Source organism: Ursus maritimus, unplaced genomic scaffold (genome assembly GCF_017311325.1).
Source record: "Ursus maritimus isolate PB19 unplaced genomic scaffold, ASM1731132v1 scaffold_23, whole genome shotgun sequence".
Lineage (NCBI taxonomy): Eukaryota > Metazoa > Chordata > Mammalia > Carnivora > Ursidae > Ursus > Ursus maritimus.
Window position 1 is genome coordinate 5,170,552 of NW_024424786.1, and position 21,675 is coordinate 5,192,226.

The 21,675-nt window shown below is 34.3% G+C and overlaps 1 protein-coding gene and 1 pseudogene across 10 annotated transcripts in view; one reads left to right on the forward strand and one right to left on the reverse strand.

Annotated features, from left to right (window-relative positions):
• SOX6 (SRY-box transcription factor 6) overlaps nt 1–21,675 on the reverse strand; it is a 578,685-nt gene that overhangs the window by 213,951 nt on the left and 343,059 nt on the right. The window lies entirely within an intron of this gene.
• LOC103679385 lies at nt 5,716–6,118 on the forward strand (annotated as a pseudogene).

Sequence of the window (21,675 nt, forward strand, 5' to 3'; positions counted from 1 at the left end):
AGACTACTTGGAAAGAGCTGGTAAGAGTTTACTCTGGCAACCCAAAAATACAAGGCAGAGATCATCAGCAAGGGTGAGGTGATATAATTATTACTATCATTCTTTTCATTATCATTATAAAATAAAAACCATGTGAGAAATTCTACCAGGTTAGTAACTCTACACAAGATAAAAATATACAGTAAGGAATCATTCAGTATTAGGCTACTCATTTTAACCTTCTTTCTATTTGAGTTAGTAACGTGATACAAGTCTATCGTAAAAATGGCCTTACTTAGTCTAAAAGCTTATTGTCAAAATGGATATATAAAATTATTAAGTATTTAGTTTGTATAAGGTGAGTAGACATGAACGATAACATTGTTTCAGCTAATCTACACATGAAAATAAGCTAGATATTATAAAAATCTAAACAACTAAAAAAGTACTAGAAAGTGCCTTCACATATGTTAAGTTTTTTGAACCTTGAAAGCACCTGGTAAGGCAGCTATCATTACTGTCCATCAGCAATTTACAAATGAAGAAAAAGAGAGGACACAAGATTTACTTAAAATCACACAGCCAGATCTTAAACCTAACTTCAGACCTATTTACTTTCCACTTCGAAACAGCCAGTTCTTCTAGACTGATACTCTGAGAATACATGTTATCTTGAAGTTCCACAGCAATCATTAGCATTAAAGTAACATTATGCTTATTTTCCCCAGTCTGAAGTCCCAGGTTGACCCCATATGCTGGAAAACAGGAAAACTGGAAGAAGGGAGACAGAGAGAGAGAGAGAGTGTGTGTGTGTGTGGTAGGTGTATAGAGCTCTAAATGTATTTCCCAATTTGAACATAAGCAAACAGTTGTTACAAAGCTTACTGCCTATCTGAACTTTAAAGGGGAAAAAGGGAGCATTATAAGAGAAAGAAAACATATCTCACATTTTTCCCAATCAACCCAGCTTGTTTGTTCCCCATATTTTCCATCACTGGTTTTACCAGCATTAATCTACATCTGAAGGTGATCCGTCAAAAATTCATCTTACCTATTAAAAAATAACTTGAAATGTCTTTCTTTTTTTTTTTAAAAAAAATTTTATTTATTTATTTATTTGACAGAGATAGAGACAGCCAGCGAGAGAGGGAACACAAGCAGGGGGAGTGGGAGAGGAAGAAGCAGGCTCATAGTGGAGGAGCCTGATGTGGGGCTCGATCCCATAATGCCGGGATCACGCCCTGAGCCGAAGGCAGACGCTTAACCACTGTGCCACCCAGGCGCCCCTGAAATGTCTTTCTAAAAGTATACTTATTTAAGCAATCTTTAAACAATCACAGACTCAGAAAATCAATGTAGTAGAATCAAAGAAGTCATTTCACTCCCAAGTTTTACACATCAGAAAGCTGAAAGCCAGAAGGGAAAAGTGATATGCCTGATGTCAAAAAAGGTAATTCAAGTTAGGACTAGAACGTAGAAGTCCTGATCTTCAGCTCGTAACTCCTTCCACTGTAGCATGCCACCTCTTAAAAAGTCAAGTGAAATAATCCACTTTAAATTGTTTTGGGGAGATAATTGATTTCAGTAATCATTTTCCTCAATCCATTTAAAAAGCAGTATTTTTATTTAAATGCATTTTCACTTCCTCAAGTCTATCAGGTAATCTAACAATGAAATGCTAGTCAATGACAGAAGCAATCAATAAGTAAATATCTTAAGAAGCACAACTTGTTCAAAGATACTAAGACTTTCATCCTGGAATCTCAGCATGCAAGTTTTCATTTGTGTTGGTTTAAAGAGATTAATCAGAGTTCAAAATGATACTTTTTCAGAAATAGCAAATCAGGATGTTTCACAGGTAAAACACTTACATACGAACTTGGAAAGATTTCAGCGCCCATCATTGATCAAATTTTCCAACTGGAATAATATGGGCCACGAGAATCTTTACATTTCATTGGCCCATGTGTTTGAAAACCTGAGTGCCTGCGGGGTTCTCCAGATCCTAATTTCCTTTAAATGAGAGCCGAGCTATATAAAGAGCTCTAGTCTTAAGCTCCTCAAGAGACAAGGCATCATAACAAAAAAGTGATTTCATTTTTTTCATTTCTAACAAGATTTTCTTTATTGGAAATTACATTCTCAAGGATAAAATTCCATGTGTTAAAAGATTACTATGTGAAAAAATATTCACTGAAACAATACTGGCAATAGTGAAAAACTGAAAACAAAAGGAAAGTTCAATTATAGTGAAACGATGAGGTGAACAGGTCTATCTATATTCAGGTGCCGATTACACAGAGGCAAATTGGATTTTTAACTAATATTAGGAAAACGCTTTTAAAAATGAAAAAATGCCATGTGATAATGGTAAGTGAAATAAAGCAGCATAACAGTGTGAAAAAATAAGCAGAACAAAAAGATCTGAAGGGGCAATCTAAATTGAATCTGTTTTTAACTGGCAAATTTAGCATGTTTTCCTCTAGTATGATCACACACTACAGATCTCCCTTGAACAACACGGGTTAGGGGCACCAACCCCTGTGCAGTTGAAAATCCGCACATACCTTTTTTGTTTAATTTTTATTTAAATTCCAGTTAGTTAACATACAGTGTAATATTAGTTTCAGGTGTACAATATAGTGATTCAACACTTAGGTGCAATACCAATGCTCATCTCAACAAGCACACTCCTTAATTCCCATCACCTATTTCACCCAAGTTCCCACACAGCTCACTTCTGGTAACTATCAGTTTGTTCCCTATAGTTAAGAGTCTGTTTCTTGGTTTGCCTGTCTCTCTCTTTTTCAAAAAAGTGATTAAAAAAAAAATCAGTGGCATTTTGGGAGTGTAGGACAACAGAAATGCAGAAAGTTATAAAGATTAACAGATAAAACTCTCAAGCTGAGGTCAGATTAAGTCATATAAGCATATATTTAGTAAGAGTTCATTGTTTGCTACTATATAGAGAATGACAAAAATAGAAAATAATAAAATTAAAAAATAGTATGACACTCATCTTGTAACTTGCAAGGCGTGTAATAAAAGCTAATATACAAAAATACTTGATTATGAAGTTGTTTAGTGGAAAGTGACTGGAATATAAATCTGGATATCTGGGTTCTAGTTTCAGTTTTGCCACTTTGTACATAGTTTTCTGGGCCTCCATTTTCCCACCTATAAAATGAGGGTGTTGGATTAGATAATCTATAAGGACACTTCTAGTTATAGGTTATAATCTAGAAATGTTCCATGAGTATAGACTCTCTCTGCAATGTTAATGTTTTATGTAAATCATTCAGTCTTGCCTGTATCTGTAAAGATCTCTTGGTAACATGAGAAAAAATCAGTTATATGACCAAGGACTATAAATGGAAACATATTGTATACATATACATGTGAAACAAGATACAAAATGAAGCATTGCTAAGAGAGTCACTCAAAATAGAGTTAAAAGGACAATGAGTAAGTAGGACCTATGCATATCTCCTGTTTCAACTGTCAGAACACCATGAACTTTTACTTTTGACTTTTGTCAATTGCAGTTTGTCATTTGAATTCCACCACCTCCTTGAAAATATCCTTCTAACTTGAATTGAAATAGAAATAATGTAACGCCTATTATCTAAATAGCTGTGTATTAGACAGTTTAAACTCTGCCAGCACCAATCATAATTCTTTCAAAACAAGTTATGTAACCTCATGGTTTTTGCCTTTATAAAGCTGGATTCCCCCCTCCCAACTCCAAGCACACTTTCGATTTTGGTGAATTCTCTGTCTTTTAGATTATAATCCCTAAAACCCCAAACAAACTCTATGGTCGCTTTACAGCCTCTTCTTGATCAACTACATATATGTATACATATATACACACACATATATATATGTATATACTCATGAGATTAACATTACATATATTAATATATACATTATATATTGATATACAACCCAGCATTAACTTTTCAGATGTAATTTTTTTAAGTTAATTTTGAGAGTCACTTCACCAAATTTTAAAACTGCCTTCTTTTACAATGTGCCATTATAATTAATGTTAGTTTGGTCAAGAAACTCACTAATTCACAAAATATATTTTGTCTCTTTATGTTTACAAAAGAAAAAAACTGGAACAGAAGCAGAATACATTAAGTCGAATTTACATGATTCTGTAAATGAGGAAATATAACTTAATTTTTTGACTTATCACAGTTTCATATGTAAGTTCACAGGTCTTGTTTATATATTTCAGGAATAATCAGATTTAGGAAGCAGTATTGTGATACGTTTAAGAGCATGGGCTCTGGAGCCAGATGGCCTCATTTTAAATCTCAACTCTGCTGCTTTCTAGTGCTGTAACTTTGATCTTATTGATCTATTTTATAAAATTGGAATAACAACAGGGTATTGTATAGATCAAGTGAGTTAACACAAGTTAATACACGTGAAGCACTTAGAACACTGCTTTCACATAGTAAACATTCAATAAATATCTGCCAATATACTCATATAATATAATGTCTATATTAAAAATCCATTTTAGAATCTATCCTGGGGCACCTAGGTGGCACAGTCAATTGGTTTTCCAACTCTTGGTTTGGGTCCAGGTCGTGATCTCAAGGTTGTGGGATGGCTCCATGCTCAGCACAGAGTCTGCTTCAGATTCTTTCTCCCTCTCCCTCTCCTTCTGCCCCTCCTGCTCATGCCCTTCCTCTCTAAAATAAATCAACCAATCTTTTTTTAAAAAGTTTAGAATCTATCTTAACAGGAATAAAAGTTAAATGATACAGAATTATGATACATTTTATTCCAAATGTTTAATAAAGTTCTAAAATCAGACATTTTCATTGACTACAAAATACCACTTTATTCTAACAGCTACAAGGATGAAGATGGAAGTTGGAAATCTAGGCATGGTCCTATCACTTACCCAGTTAAACTCTTCAATGGTTCTCCACTAATAAAGTCCAGACTTATTTAAATGGCTTACATACCCTTTCACGATTTTGTACTTGCTTGCCCATCTAACCTCATTTCTCACTTTTCCTGTCCAACTTTAACACCTGCCCACCCTAACCACAAATGCACACACACGTGCTCACATTATTTTCACTAAAAACATGAAATTCCGTAGAAAAGTAATTTCACGCTCACATTTCCAGGTCTCACCCAGGCTATTCATATTGCCTGAAACATTCTTCCACCCATTTTTTCTACTATAGTGTTACTTTAAAAGTAACTATAATTATGAGAGCTGAGAACAAGCCAATGCTTACCAACAGAAGAATGGATAAATTATTCTTTGTTGATCTGGGTATATTATGTGGACAGCTCTTAAGGTAATGTGAAGAATTCATTCATTTAACAAATGTTTACTTGAGCATCTTCTATGCACTGTTCTAAATTCTGGCAATAAGTGAGCAAAACACACAAAAATTTTATCCCCCAAAATGAGATAATGGGAAAAACAAAGCAAGTTGCCTAACATATTTTTATTTTAAAAATTCCATTTTTAAAATAGGCTAGCAGGGTACAGCAAAGAAAGAATTTTATGTTGTAACATTATATACTTCAATATTCCATTGTACAATAATGTACAGTGATAAGTGATACAATTCTTGGAATTATTAAGAACAAAATATCTCAACACAAACTCACCACACACCCGTGGAGGGGGTGTGGAAGGCCCCACTTCCCAGGTATCTTGGCTGCAGTACAAGATTGTCTAAAGCCATAGGGAAAATGGTGGAAAATTCACCATTGCCATTGCCAGAAAGAACAATTTATGGCTTTGTTCTTTTCTTAAGCTCCCAATTTGGCTATATACTATATCTCATGGGGGCTTTTATTCCTGAATCTTGACTAAACTCCATAGGCTAAATCTATTGGCCTCAAAAATATTGGGCAGTTGCATGGCCTGTTTACCTCTTCATTACTACAGTAATTTGTTATGTACTATCATTTGGAATAAACAGGTTGAATACATCTCCACTCATCTCCATTCATAAAATCACAGATAACTATGCTAATAATACAACAGCAGGAGATACCAAGAAGAGGTCATCCCAGCATTAAGAGATATTCCCATTAGTGAAGTAAACCAAATGTTCTTCTTTCAGTCAAAGAACTTTACACCAAAAATTGAATTCTATGCAGACTAACACCAACCATTTATTATGTTTTTGACATAATAATTTTGACCATAATTATTTTGACTATCTCTCTTATTAATACCTAACATTGAAAGGTAAAAAAATTAAGTTGAACTTCTCTTATGTTGAGTTCCATTAATATCATTAAATGTTCTCAGTTATTAATGGACAGACTAAATAAAATCATGCATTTAAAAAAGAATAAAATATTTCTCACTCAAAGGCACATAGTTGTTTATAAGTTATTTCTTCCCAACATAAAAAATTTTCTACTAAAGGTCACTTAAGGAAAGTTCAGTGAATAGAATTTGAGATGAGAAGATAGTTAAAGAAATTAGTTTCCTTCTAAATTAATGTTTTAAATAATTGTGTGCATGCTGAATAATAATCGAAGATTTAAAAAATACACATTTAACTTTCTTGGAAGAGAATGTTTAGTCCCCTCACTACCATTATATTTACATCTATCACTTGACTCACACTTTTCAAAAAGTATTTTGGCCACCATCAGGGTCCACTTTTATATGAATGCTATATGTGTAAAGTTATGTTTATAATATTACTGATCTTTTCATCTTTTTCACTGCATTGACATTTACTCTAAAGGTGCAAAACTAATGATAAGTAAAATTACTGGTGCTTTATCATAAATCAAGCCAGTGACACTGAATTGTACTAGTTAGCGGTCACTGAAGTCTTTGTAACCACACACATATACTTTTTTTTTCTTCCCAGATTGTACTTAAATTCAAGGTAGTTAACATATAATGTAGTATTGGTTTCAGGAGTAGAATTTAGTAATTCATCACTTACATATAACACCTAGTGCTCATCACAACAAGTGCACATGTATTTTTTTAAATGTCAGTTTCACTTAAAAATTCTGGATAAAACAGTAAAAAAATCTTATTAAATCCCAACTTAGAGTACACCTTATAATATGTGTAACCAAATTATAAGTACATATGAAGTAGTTCTGCTACATACCAAAATAACAATAGCTTTCTTGACAAAAAGGGCTTGTGTGATTCTTCGAGATCCAAACTAATGGCTTTTTCCATAGAACACGATTTTTACTTGACAGAATGAATGACAGGTGCAGAATGGTTTTCAAACTAGGTTTTTTGTTTTTTTTTAAATTCAAGTATAGTTAACATAAGTGTTATATTGGTTTCAGGTGTACAATATAATAATTCAACAATTCTACACATTAAGCAGTGCTCATCATGATAAGTGTATTCTAAATCCCCTTCACATAGTTCACCAATCCCCTCCCCCTCCGGCAACCACCAGTTTGTTCTCTAAAAGAGTCTGGCTTTTTGTCTCCTTTTTTTCTTTGTTCATTTTTTGTATTTCTTAAATTCCACATATGACTGAAATCATGTGTTATTTGCCTTTCTCTGACTGACTTTATTTCACTTAGCATTACACCTTCTAATCTAGAAGATCAAGTGAGTTAACATTGCAAATGGCAAGATTTCATTCTTTCTCGTGGCTGGATAATATTCATTGTATATACCACATCTTCTTAAATCATTCATGTATGAATAGACACTTGGGTTGTTTCCATATCTTGGATTTTTTAAAAGACATTTTCTCAAAAATGGTATGAAGTAAGTCTTTTCACTTCAAGGAAAACAACTGATTATATTTGTTTTCAATAATAAAATTGTTCTCAAATTTACAAATGTGATATTAATGGATGTGATTATTTTATATTGTATCATGAACTATGTCAACATTTGGAAGCTCTGTATAACTTAGTGATCCAACATTTTCCAAAAGACCAAAGCATGTCATAAAATCATACATTGCTAAAAGATCCATTCAAAGTACAAGTTAGACCAATGGTGATAAAATATAAAGAGCTCATTATGTTTCAGATTCCAAATCACAATTAACCTTTATATTATTTGTAAATTACAATACAAAGAATATCCACAATTAGCTATAAGAGTTATTAAAATAGTTCACTTTCTAAACCATACATGCATGGTGTTTCATATACTTCAACCAAAACAACATATTGCAACAGATTGAATGCAGGAGCAGACATGAGAATTTAACTATGTTGTATTAAGCCTGACATTAAATAAATGTGCAAAAAGTGAAATAATGCCACTCTTCTCAGTAAATTATTTTTTAGACATTATAGCTATTTTTGTTAAATATGTTATTTATTTTAACAACACATTTGTTACTTCAAATTAATTAATAAATATTTAAGATTTTTCTCAGTCTTAATTTCTAATACAAAATATGTCAATAGACAAAAGCCACATAAACAAAAGTTCTTTGGGTCCTCATTAATTTTTAAGAGTATTAAAATAGACCTAAAATTGCTGACCTATACATAAACAATTCTAAGACACTAGTCTCATCAGACTACCAGCAAACTGAGTTAACTGTTCCCCCAACTCCAAAGACATGGGAGGCACTCAAATATGTGCTAAACGTAAATGATCCTCAAAACTAGTCCAGGAAAAAATACAATTTTGGAATGAATGAAAAGTACAGGTTTTCAATCCGAACTAAGTTAAAAACTAGCTCTACAATTTACTAGCTTTATGGTTTTGGACAATTATTTATGCTTTTTCTGAGCCTTTGTTTCTTTATATATAAAATAAGGTTTATAATATCTGTCTAGTAGTGCTGTTGTTAAATATTGATAGATAAATATTATTCAATATTGTTAAATAAAAGAGTGAAGATGTGGAACAGTTAGAACTCTTATACACTGCTGGCAGTAATGAAAACTGGTGCAGCTGCTTTGGAAAATAGTCTGTCAGTTCCTCAAAAGGAACTGGGTATATATACCCAAGAGGAATGAAAACATACATCCGCATCAGAACTTGTACAATGTTCACCGCAGCATTATTCATAATAACCAAAAAATGGAAACAACCCATGTCCATCAACTGATGAGTGGATGAATAAAATGTGGCATAAACCCATTGAATGGAATGTTATTTGCCACTGAAAAGGAATGAAATACTAATACCCACCACAACACTGATGAGCTTGGAGAACATTGTGCTAAGTGAAAGAAGCTCATCACAAAAAAACACATACAATTCCATTTATAGGAAATGTCCAGAGTAGGAAATCTATAGAGATAGAAATATTAGTGGTTGCTCAGGGCTGGGAAATCTAGAGAGAAATGGAGGGTGACTGCTCAAGGGTAAGAGAATCCTTTAGGAGAATTAATGGTGGTGATAATTTTACAACTCTATCAAAATGCTTTTTAAAAACCTACTGAATTGTACTCTTTAAATGGGTGAATTTTATGATATATGAATTATATCTCAATAAAGGCATTGCTAAACAAAAAGCAAACAAAGGTGAAAATGCCTAGCAAAATGCATGATACACACCAGAAGTTCAATAAATGCTTTCTTTGTCTTGGTAATAACTGATACATCTTTCAAAATCCACTCACAAACCTAAGATACATCACAAAGGTTTGAGTAGATTCAGTTAGACTATGGGAAATATTTATATATCAATTGTCAACAAACAGTATAATGTATTCACAAAAAAAATTCCTATTTTCAGGGTACCTAAATGGCCCGGCCAGTTAAGCATCCAACTCTTGATTTTGGTTCAGGTCATGATCTCAGGGTCGTGGGATTGAGCTCTGTGTCGGCCTCCATGCTGGGCGTGGAACCTGCCTGGGATTCTCTCCCTCCCTCACCCTCCTTCCCCCTAATTCATGCTCTTTTATTCTGAAAAATAAAAAAAGAAATTCTATTTTCTTGTTTCTAGTTTTTCTTATTGATATTACAGAAACTATCCCTTTTTAAAAATTTCTGTGAAATATGAATGAAAAACAGGATTGACCTCCTAAGATCCCTTGCAGTTATTTAATATGAACTGAAATTTAATATCTGATTTAAATTTCGGTGTCTTAATTGAGGCTTCCTAGTATGAAGTATGTTTCAGGAAAAAAAGCAGAATATCTTGTATATGAGATATGAGAAAATAGCTTAGCGGATATTTACTGACAACTTCCCTCAGTTAAATTGCTATTTGTGAAAAAAAATTTAAGTAATCTCTATCTCATAATTCCTCTTTCTACTAAAGAATAAAATTATTATATTGTACAATAAAAATTTTGGTATTGCAACTTCATTGACTATAAAGGTTACCTTGAAAAAATATCTAATACATGTCAAGAATAATCATACTAGGAAGCAAAACACACTCCAGAACATTGTCCTTTACAATGGAAACAAAACTATCTATGCTCTTGTCTACTTGAGTCTTATATTTGTGATGTTTCAGTTAAAAGAGGAACTTTTTGTATCTGAGTTTCAAATTTTAGATCTGCCTATTGGCATAAGTGAGCAGACAGATCTTGTGGTCTTGAGGCATAAACTAACTAGAACTTCCATTCAGAAGTAGAAGCATACTGATGAAGCCAGGGTGTGGAGACAGAAGACTAAAAGCAATTTCTCAGTCTTCTCTGACACCCACAGGTTTCTTGTCCATCTCTCTAATTCACCACATTCACTCATTAATTGAATAAATATTTGTCATATACCTTGGGTCAAGCAGTGAACCCACACATACCCTGTTTTCATGCAACCTACCTTTGGGTGGAGAAACTCAGATAAAAAAAGAAATTTAAAAATAAAAGGCATACTAAGATGCAGCAAATGTTATAGGGAAAAAAAAGAAGCTAAGAGGGTTAGGATAGGTCTCTCCAAGAATGAAAATTAAGCAAGAACTTAGAAATGTTCTGAGCAAGAGCTGGAAAATTGATTCAAAAGAGTATTGAGAAGCAGAGTATTCCAAGAATAAACACAAATGCAAAGGTCCTGAGGTATGCGACTATCTGAGGAACACTAGTAACTAAACATACCATGAGCAAAAAAGAACAAAGGGAAGAGGTGATATTTTGATATAGTAAATATATATTTGGTCTTCATCCCCAGTTCCTGGCACAGAGCTTCAAAAATCTTTGTAATTTCCTGAGTGGTAAGAGTGAGAGGAGTGTCTATTATTCATAATAAGCCCCTCTCAACTGTACCTGAGTTTATGTTTATGAGGTGATTTGTAATGAGCCCCTCGATAGCTCCAGGAAATGGGCTGGTTGCCAGAGGAGGCAACTATGTGATTAGAGAGTTGGAACTTTCAGCCCCAGCCCTGACCTCTGGGGAGGAGAGAGAGGCTGGGGACTGAGTTAATTTCCAATGGCCAATGATTTAATCAATCATACCTATGTAATGGAGTCCCATAAAAATCCCGAATGAAGGGGTCCAGAGAACTTCAGAGTTGGTGAACGCATTCTTATCCCAGCAGGGTGGAGCATCCCATACCCTGTAGGAAAAGAACTACACTCGGGACCTTCCAGACCTTGCCCCATGTACCTCTTCATCTTGCTATTCATTTGTATCCTTGATGACAAAAAAGTAATAGTAGGTTTCCCTGAGTTATGTGAGCCATTTTAGCAAATAATCAAACTGATGAGGGGGTTTGGGGAACTTCTAACTTGTAACCAACTTAGACAGAAGTGTGGATAAGCTGAGGACCCATGACTTGTAATTGGTGTCTGAAGTGGAGTGCAGGCATGTGGGATTAAGCCTTTAATCTGTTGTGAGGGCAGTCTGTGCTAACTCTGGTTTGTTAATATGAGAATTGAGTTAAATTGTAGGACACCCAGCCAGTGTCCACAGAGCATTGAAGAATTGTTTGGTGAGGAAAACTCACATTTCTTTGGTGTCTAGATGTGCTTTGAGTAGAGAAACAGTTCTCCTTTAGGAGAGTAAGAAAAGATGAAGTTAGAAAAGAAGGAGAGGGCCATATCTATTTTGTAGGGCCTTTTGGGCCATCGTAAAGGCTTTGGCCCTTATTCAAATTAATATGGGATCCATTATAGGGTTTTCAGACAAAGGAGTGATATGATTTAACTGACATTTTAAAAGGATCCACCTCACTTCTCTGTGGAAAACAGATTGTATGGAGACAAGGGAGAAAGCAGGGAACATCAGCTAAGAGGCTAGTACAATAATCCAGGCAGGAGAGATTGGTGGCCTGGAACAAGTAATGGTAGTGGCTCATTTAAAGTGGGTAATTTGAGAAGAGTTGAATATTTACAAAAATATGTGGTAAGTTTTAAGGAAAACAACAAGGGATAGTGATATGTCTAGGAGCTAGTTATAGATTGAAGCTGTTATCACACCGAGGCCTAAAGCATAAGGGGAAAGGACAGTTATTAGAACCTAGAGAATGTAGTTGTATGGAGAGGGTCACGAAAGGGTCACAACCAACCTACAGCAATCTGGCAAGGGAAGAGCTGTGGAGAGAAAGAGGACACCAACGTTACTCTCCCCCAGCTCTCCTGAGTGCCTCTCATTGGTTGAACCCGAATGGAAGTCAGAGAGTAAACTCACTCAGTGGGGTTCTCAGTGCACAAAGCGTAGAAGGCATAGAGAGAGGCAAATGGAAACTATGTCTTGTAGTGAGGAATCAAGGTGAACTTCAAGGTTTGTGACCTGAGCACCTAGGGCAGAGTTACTATTTACTGAGATAGGAAAGAATTTGGGTGCAGGAGATCTGGGAAAGAAATCAGGAAGTCCATTTTAGTATCTTAAATTTAAAGTGTTCAAGTAGAAAAGTACAGTAGAAAATTGTATATATAAATTTGGAGCTCAAAAAGGAGGTCTGGGCTGGAAATATAAATATTAACCCTACTTGTCATGGATTTGAGATACCAAAGAAAATGTGACACTAATCTATGAATACAAACGATTCTCTTTCTTTGAGAGATAACTCTTTTATTTACTTTGAAGGGGAAAAAAAACCTTAAATAATATTATAATTAATTCCCTCTTTAGCATCCTCTAAAGCATGAGCTAAAAAGTTTATAATTATCTGTTATAATTATCTGCATATGCCATTATAGACTGTGACCTCCTTACGGGTAGAAACCATTTCTTAGTCATCTTTGTATTCCCAATACCTAGCATATAAAAGCCTCTCAAAAATGTTTGACGCATGAGTGGAATTAATGAAAATATAAATAAATGAAATTGGGAGTCATAGGGTGTCCCAAAGGTGCTATCTAAAACTCCATATGAGTGAGAAAAGTTTTATTTTGGTAAAAAAAATCTCTTCTGGCCAATTGTCTGAAGACTCAGATAACCTGATCCATCCTGTAACAGGAGGTCAAGGGGAGGCCAAGAGTCACACTTTAAACAAATGAGGCTTAAGCAACTTTGAAAGCTTCTGTTGGTAAAGCAAAGAGCAAGCACTGTGGGTAGTCTGAGTAAAGAGGGTGGCTCTACACCAGATAATAACAAATCACATTTATTTGTTTGTATCCTGTGCCCTTGAGGCAGAACCTGCTTTTATTTTTTTCATATTAATTGTACTAAGTTTAATGTTTATCCTTTCAATATCTGTTTTTATACTGTTACTATATATAGGTTTATAAGAAAATATCTATGGTATTTTTACATGTTTTCAGTTATATAAATTATACCATATACTAGATATGAAATTTTGTGTCTTTTCATGTAATACCATGTTTTTAAATTCATACATGTTGATATATATAGCTCTGTTTATTTTGACTGCTTCTTTATTTCAACTGCCCTTATAAACAATGCTATAGTGAACATTCTTATACACGTGCGAGAGTTTCTTTAGAATATATACATACGTGTATATATACATACATATATACATGTGTGTGTGTGTGTGTGTATATATATATATATATATGTTGGATTGCTAGTTCACAGAATATGTGCATCTTCAACTCTGTTAGATACAGCTAAACTCAGACTAGATATATAAACTTACACTACCACAAATAGTTTATGAGAATTCCAGTTCCCCACATTTAATCTTTGCCGGTCTGATGGATATGAAATGGTATCTTATTATTGCTTTAATCTGCATTTCCTTATTATCCAGGCACCCTCTTCTGTGAATTGCCTATTTAATTTTGAGCCAGTGTGGAACCAACAAGCTATGTCTACGCCATGTATTTTGCTCCATATCAGTGGCCAGGTCTGTTCAAGAACCTTCACGCCAAAGTCAAAAAGCAGTACCTCTGAACAAAGGGATTTGGATTTTCCTCTAGAAGCCACAAAATTGAGTGGGGTTGACTCTCAGGGGCATGGGTTTAAGATATTAGAGAAAAGTTAGATACCGATGTAGACGGAAATGATTCTCTCTTTCTCTGAGAGTTTAATTTACTTTGACAAGGAAAAAAAACACCTATATCTTACTCCATTTTTCTTAGCATGTCTAATGTCTCCCTCTCTTTCTTTCCATCTGTAGTGTTTTTGTCTCTCTCTGACATACTTAAACACATACAATCTGTATTAAATACAATGAAAAAGCATACATAAAAATATGTGTAATAAATACAATGAAAAATAGCACTCAAAATGGGAAGCTGCCTTGTTGACAGTTTGATGAAAAAAACATAGAATGATCAACTTTCCCATCAGCCATCAGTGGAGATGAGATAATTTCAAGTAACTCACAAAAACCAATATGCTTCACCAAGCACACAATATACATGCAAGAAAAATAGATTTTAATGTAATTTCAGCAGTTCCGTACATAAGTTATGATCCGTTCCAACAGGATTTTAATAGATGTTCCTCAGTGAAAAAAATCTCTGTATTTATTGCAACAATATGCAAATCAGTAAAAAAAATATGAACACCAATTTCAAAACTAACTTCACATAATACAATTCTTCCATCCAAATCCTGTTTTCAGAAACCTCACTAAATTTGACATAAATCCATTTTTTTTTGCTTCTTTAAAGTACAGTGTCATAGAAATGTCTTGTTACAGATACCTGTAGATTCTACATTTTGCCAGTGTTCGAACTCTCCAACAGGCCAGCCTTTTTGACTAGTATAATATAGAACAATGTTGTCAAATAGAGCTTTCTGTTATAATGGAAGTGTTCTGTATCTTTGCTGTCCAATGGCAGCCACTAGCCACATGTGGTAATAAGTATTTGATATGTGGTTCATGTGATTGAGGAACTAGATTTTAATTTCATTTTAATTGATTTGAATTTATTAAATAGCCAACATGTGGCAAATAACTTCTATATTGGGCAGCACAGATTTAGTGTAATCTAGAAAAATTTTCCTTTCATCTAGTTATAAATACCGGTCTCTATACTAAGCAGATAACTAGAACTGGACAATCTCTGCTCTAGGATCAGAGGTCACAAGATTCTCCTTTCAGCACCCTTGGGGGTGACCTATTTCTCTTTCCCTATCAGTGTTGAATTACTGGGTACCTACTATCCAGGTCTTCTGTAATTTATGTCCTGATTTTCATTCGTAGTGGAGCTTACATTTGACCCTTGTTATCTAACCTATGGGTGCTTGGATACTCGGATACCAGAGGCTTCATGCTCCTAATTTGTGCCCTGAGGCATCTCTCCTTGCTCGCTTCGAGTGATGCAGCTACATCAATAACCATTATCCCTGAGCTCCTGTGATGCCCATACTGATTGACTACATGCCATTTCCTGCCAAAAGATTCCGTATTCATATCCTCATTCATGACTTTAGTCAGACCTAAGGTATCTGTCCAACCTATGAGATTTTTTAAGCACACTCCTGGGTCTGATTTCTCTTGACCTCCTTCTCAAGAAATGAAAATTGTTTGAATTGGAAACTGTTTAAGATAATCTGGTGACTTAATCCTCCAAATAACAGTGTCCTCTGTATACCCCCATACTCAAAACACTTGTTATTCCATTAGTATCAGCTATTTCATTTTTCTGATGAGCAAAGAACAAAGCTGATTTCTAAAATATCTGCAGAGATATCAGAAAATTTGAGACAAATACTTAATAGATTCCAGTGTGAGATATGGATTATAGGTATAATAGTAAGTGGTCATTGTAAGTGAGAGATGACAATCTTCCCTTAACTATTTTCCCTAACTTTAATTATTAACTACAGTAGAATTTATTATTAAAATTCTATTCATGGTTCATAAATTTTTGCAGTAGACACACAAAAATACATGTCACTATGCTAGAAATGTAAGGATACTGGTAGTCTAGACAGCATCTAGAGTTTCTAAAGTTTATGTTCTATAATTATTCTCACGACACATCCAGGCACTCTACCAACTGTCTAATAACCAGAGAGGATTCACTGTTGAATTGTAGTTCCGATTGCCCTAAAAAGTCAGAATAATATTAAATAATCCTTGACAGCAAATAAAAAACCAAAGTACACTAAAAGATAAGATCCCCAAACCTGACGAATTTAAATTAATAGAAAAGGGAAAATCTATGGTGGCCAAATTTGAAAAGAAAAACTATAGGTATTAAAAAGTAAAAAAAAAAAAATTCCACTAATATCAAAAAAAAAGTAATTTCTGTTTTTGTTGTTTGTCTGATTTTGTTTTTGTTTTTCTGTTTGTTTAGCTCAAAGAGACTTGGGAGACTTGGAAAATGCATGAGGAAATGTGTCCCAATAACGACCAGAAGAGATACTAGCACATCTTGGTAGAAAGAGCATAAACTTAAAGCATTATATAGTCTTCCACACAAATCCTGGATTGTCCATTATTTTCTTGGTGTCTTGAGAAAAACCTTCCCCAAGCCTCTGCTCCTTCCTTTGCAAGGGGAGGATAATGTTGCCGACCTCATGCCATTGGTTTGAGGATTAAGTAAGATAAAATAAACAAAGGCCCTGTGACACACAGTATTTGCCCAATAAATGTTAGTCTTTGCTCTTGACAGCACCCTCCTCTTCCTGCTTCTCTGTAGGTCTTTAAAAACCTACCTTTAAAAAAAAAAACTTAAAAAAAAGGAATTTCTCATGTCTGACTGGTGGAAAATACGAAATATTGTAAACTCCACAGAGTCTTAACACAATGGTGAGCAAATAATAAGCACTAAAAAAAGATTTGTGGATTGACTGAGATTCTATAAATGCATTCCTTCTTGAAAGCAGAGGGATGGATGAGATGAATTCTAAAGATCCCTTCCTGGTTCTGAGATTAACATTTCTAGTAAGAAAGTTTCTATCAGTGTCAACCACAATAAGAATAAGTTCATCATGAAGGCAAAAATTGAACTTTTTTTTCTGGTCCTACCTCTAGTTTTCTTTATGAAATACAATAACAGAAAGTCTCCTCAGGGTCCTTCCTACAATCTTAAGTAAACTCTCCTTTCTAAATTGAAAAATCCCAACTATTTTTCTCCAGTATTTCAATTCATCTCATTCATCACTTCTTACTCATTTGTTTCTTGGTCATTAATTCTGATTCCATCTCAGACAAGCCTTTGTAAATATTTAAAAGATGTTGCAGGTAGAGAGAGCACCACATCCGGTAGTGGTGATCCACTCCTCTTCTTCCTGACGCCAGCACTGAATATGACGCAGAGAGGAAGACCTGGGAGAAGTAATAATTACTCCAGTAAAATGCTTTTCAGGATCCATCTGGGAGGACAACCTTAAACCGTGATAGTCATGGCTGAGAAATACACAGTCAACAATGGAGATTACAGAAGAACCATCGTGCTTCAAGGCAAATGCCTATGGGCACTAAACTATGGCTGGAAAAATAAAAGAGCTCCTTTCAGTAACCAGTTAACAAGAAATCCAGGATTCTCAATGGATATGCAAGCCTGTGTTTAAGCAAAACCACAGAATGGTTGTGCCCATTTCATTTTCTTTAGCTTTCTTAATAAACTTCTATTTATGCTCCCTTGATGTTACCAACTTAAACTTCAGCGTCTCAGTAGGTTTTCCCACATTTCAGCATGGAAAAACTTCTAGCCATATAGATTTACGTAAAGCAGTCTTTGTATCCTTCACCGTCTCTTGAAATCTCGCAACCCAAGCACAACAGCTGCATATTTAAACAGTAGAGGTTTACTGACTTGAATAAAAATGTATTCTTGGGTCCAGATAAAACTAAAGTTTTTTCATTAATAACTATATAAGCTGGAAAGTGCCATAGATGAATTTCAAAGTAGTAAAAACCTACCGGTTTATAAGATGGCGTATGTGACTTAACTTCATTTTAAAAGGATGATTATGAGCCAATTTTAGAAATGTCTTACATTTGTAAGGAACTGTAGATGTCTTCTACAATCACTCTTCTATAAATAACCACGTTTCTAACAAATCTTAAAATCAGACTTCTCTCAATAGAACACTGACATTTTTCTTCAGTAATCTTTACTTCTGAGTGGATTTGAAAAGTTGGTCAAAGACAGGAGCCATGTGCACATGTATGGTTTTGATTCCATCTATACTGCTGTCCTAATTCTTGTGGTTTGGACCCATTCCAGGTGTTCTGCCTTACCCTGTGGTTTGTATTTGAGATCCCCTTTTCTGACTCATTGCATTCTCCTGATTGACAAACAGATTTAGAGATGAAAACAAACAGTTACCTGCCTGTAATTGGTTTCTAACAGCTGTGCCGTTGTAGCACTTCTTAACCACGGGGAAGGTGCCTCCTAGAGAAGCTTCCTGTTTAGTTCACAGGGGAGTGTGTGTGTGTGTGTGTGTGTGTGTGTGTGTGTGTGTAGGGTTCATGCACTTGGCTTTGTTTCCTTTTGTTCATTTTTGTTTTTTTCATTTGTTTGTCTAATTTTTACCATTTGGGAGTCTTTATTGTTCCCCAAAATTCTCAGTAATTTTGCTGTACGTGATTTATACATTATTAATCTAAAATTTATGTTTGTATTTTTTAACCCTCCACAAGTAAAATTTAAATAAGATTACAGGGTGGCCCAGTTGGTTAAGTGTCTGCCTTTGGCTCAGGTCAGGATCCCAGGGTCCTGGGATCCAGCGTACATGGAGCTCCCTGTTCAGTCTGCTTCTCCCTCTCCCTCTGCCTGTTGCTCCCCCTGCTTGTGCTCCCTCTCTCTCTGTCAAATAAATAAATAAATAAAAATCTTTAAAAAAGAATACAGTGGATTTTAACTTTTTAAACTAATGTGACTTTTAATTGAACTTGGAAAAGTCTTAAAAAGAGTCACTTCCTTTTCTTTTATTGATTTAATATAAAGCATAATACTATTTCATTGGTAGATTAAAGTATTAGACTAGAAGTAATAAACTATTACTATATTTTTACTGGTTTGTCTCATGATGTCAACTGAATTATGTGAAATGTATCAAACTAGTTACAGTATAAGCTACTACTTACATACTAAAAACAATTGCAACTCCCTCGACATATCAGAATAAGAGACTGAGACTTTGCATTTTAAAATTCCTGTGGAAATCAAATGTATTTTAAGTATCAGCTCTGATTATTTAATCAGACAACTTGCATTTTGCCCTGGCTAATTTTGAAGGCTGATAATATTTTACTCATAAAAATAATTGTGCACCTGTTGTGATGGAAGCCTAGTTAAACAAATGTTAATAGGAATGTAACTCTTAGCTTTTAGCTGAAGAACACAGGTCTCTCATTACTATTACATGAAGAAACAGATTTTTAAAGCCATGGGATAGATCTCATTTTAAATCTCATCTCTTCCTTAGCCCTAGAGAGATGTTTAAAAATATTATTAAAACATGTACAACGAATAGTGGCATATTAACTTGAAAGGGAACACCAGATGATGTCTACCGAACAAAATGGATATGGGGTTCTTTCTTCCCATTTAATACCTATGTTCTTCTGCGTTACTCTATTCCCCGGCCAAACCATTTTAATGATATTGAATCATTTCTGAGAAACATGTGTACTTTTCTTACCAGCTGATGATCAAAGGAGAAAATAAAAAGTAGGCCTACAAGAGCTGTACCCCTCTTGCACTCTTCTCATTTTCAGACTCTTTCAGCATTAGAGATCTTTTTCAGTACCCAAATTCTCTGAGCTTTAAAAAATGCAAGGCACTCATGGAAAAGATAGACCTTTGCTCTGCGGATTCTACCATTTTGTAAAGACTTTCTAAGAGCTACCAACTTATGTCTATTCGATCCATTTCCAGATGTAATCAACTCTTAAGTACTGAAAAGAGGCTTGAGGAAAAAGAATTTGTCTTAAGTTAAACTAGCTAAATTTTGAGCTCAGTTATACACGTCTCTTATTGACTTCCGTAAGACTGTAGCCTTGCAATTGGCCCAAATTCTTTAAGGTTATATTTGAAAGGTAATTTTATTCAAAATTACCTAAACTTTCGAACCCTATCTTTTATAATGCTGGTTCATTTTAATTTTATTTTGGTTAGCGCAATACAAGTTTACAAGCAGAGTTCAGAAAATGTGTGCATTTTTTAAATGACCTAAATTCTCTGTAGTTTTCTTTTTCAATAGTTTAATGCAGACATTTGGATTGAAGGGGAATCACAAATAAACGGAATAATTGCATCAAATTTCCTCAGTGCATTAAATATGCACTCAGTGGTAATTACCAACAGTAGCAACACATTTAAAAATGTAGAGAATAATGTACAATTTATGCCTGTTTCAAGGGTCTTATTCATGAAAACACCATTTGGATGAAAATACACACATTTTATTAAGTGGTTAGCCTTAGATTTTTTTTTTTTTTTTTTTTTAGTTCAGACAAATGACTTAAATAGTAAGTGTGTGGGAGGTCCAGTGGTATGCGCCAGCTCTTAATGTGACATATGTATCCCATGAGAATTTGGTCAAAAGATGACTCTACAATAAAGAAATACCCAGGGTATACCCTGGCACCGAGGATGCTAGGCACAGAGCATTCCTGGGCCTATAAACAGCGACAAGATTAATTATTATACCATGTATTTTTCTTCCAAAAATCAACTGTATAGAAATATTGTCACAATGTATATTTTAAAAATTTTTTACATTTATTCAAACAAAAAAGACTAGAGTGAAATAGAGCAAATTAATAATAGTGTATAAAAATTTTAAACCATTTTTATATTTTATGCTTACTAAAAATCTGTGAATAACCTTTAATTATAAAATAATAAATGCATATGTATTAAAATCTCATCTATCACAAATATTACACTAAAAAAAAAAAATTCATAGCCACCGTATGTCCAGGTCCAGACATGTGAAAATCTCATTTCCACAGCAAGACCTCTAAGTTTTAGCTACCACTATAATAAAACGCCAGAACCAAAATTAAATGAAAAATCTCTTAAAGTTTTGAGTAAGAGAATTTTACTTGTACTTAAGTAAGGTCATTTAATACTACTACAAGGAGTTGGGAGACATACAATTGCTTAATAAGATGGGAAGGAAACTGATTAGGCTGGTGTTCACCAGGCCTAGCTTAACTGACAAATGTAAGCCAATTATCAATAAAGTGGTTATCATTTTTTGGTTAAGTCAACATTGGGGACATGGACTATACTGTAAATTTGACATGAGTAATAACACTGATTTCTTGGAGTATTAGAACTTCCTCTCAATTTTATATATATATATCTAATCATTTCCTATGAAATAATTTGTGTTACAAGAGATTACTAAATGGTTCCAGGCCCCTACGGGTGGCACATAACTAAATACTCTTGTTCCTATTCCTACTGGTAAACTACTATTTACTAATGACTTATTTTGTTAATCATTTAACAATCATT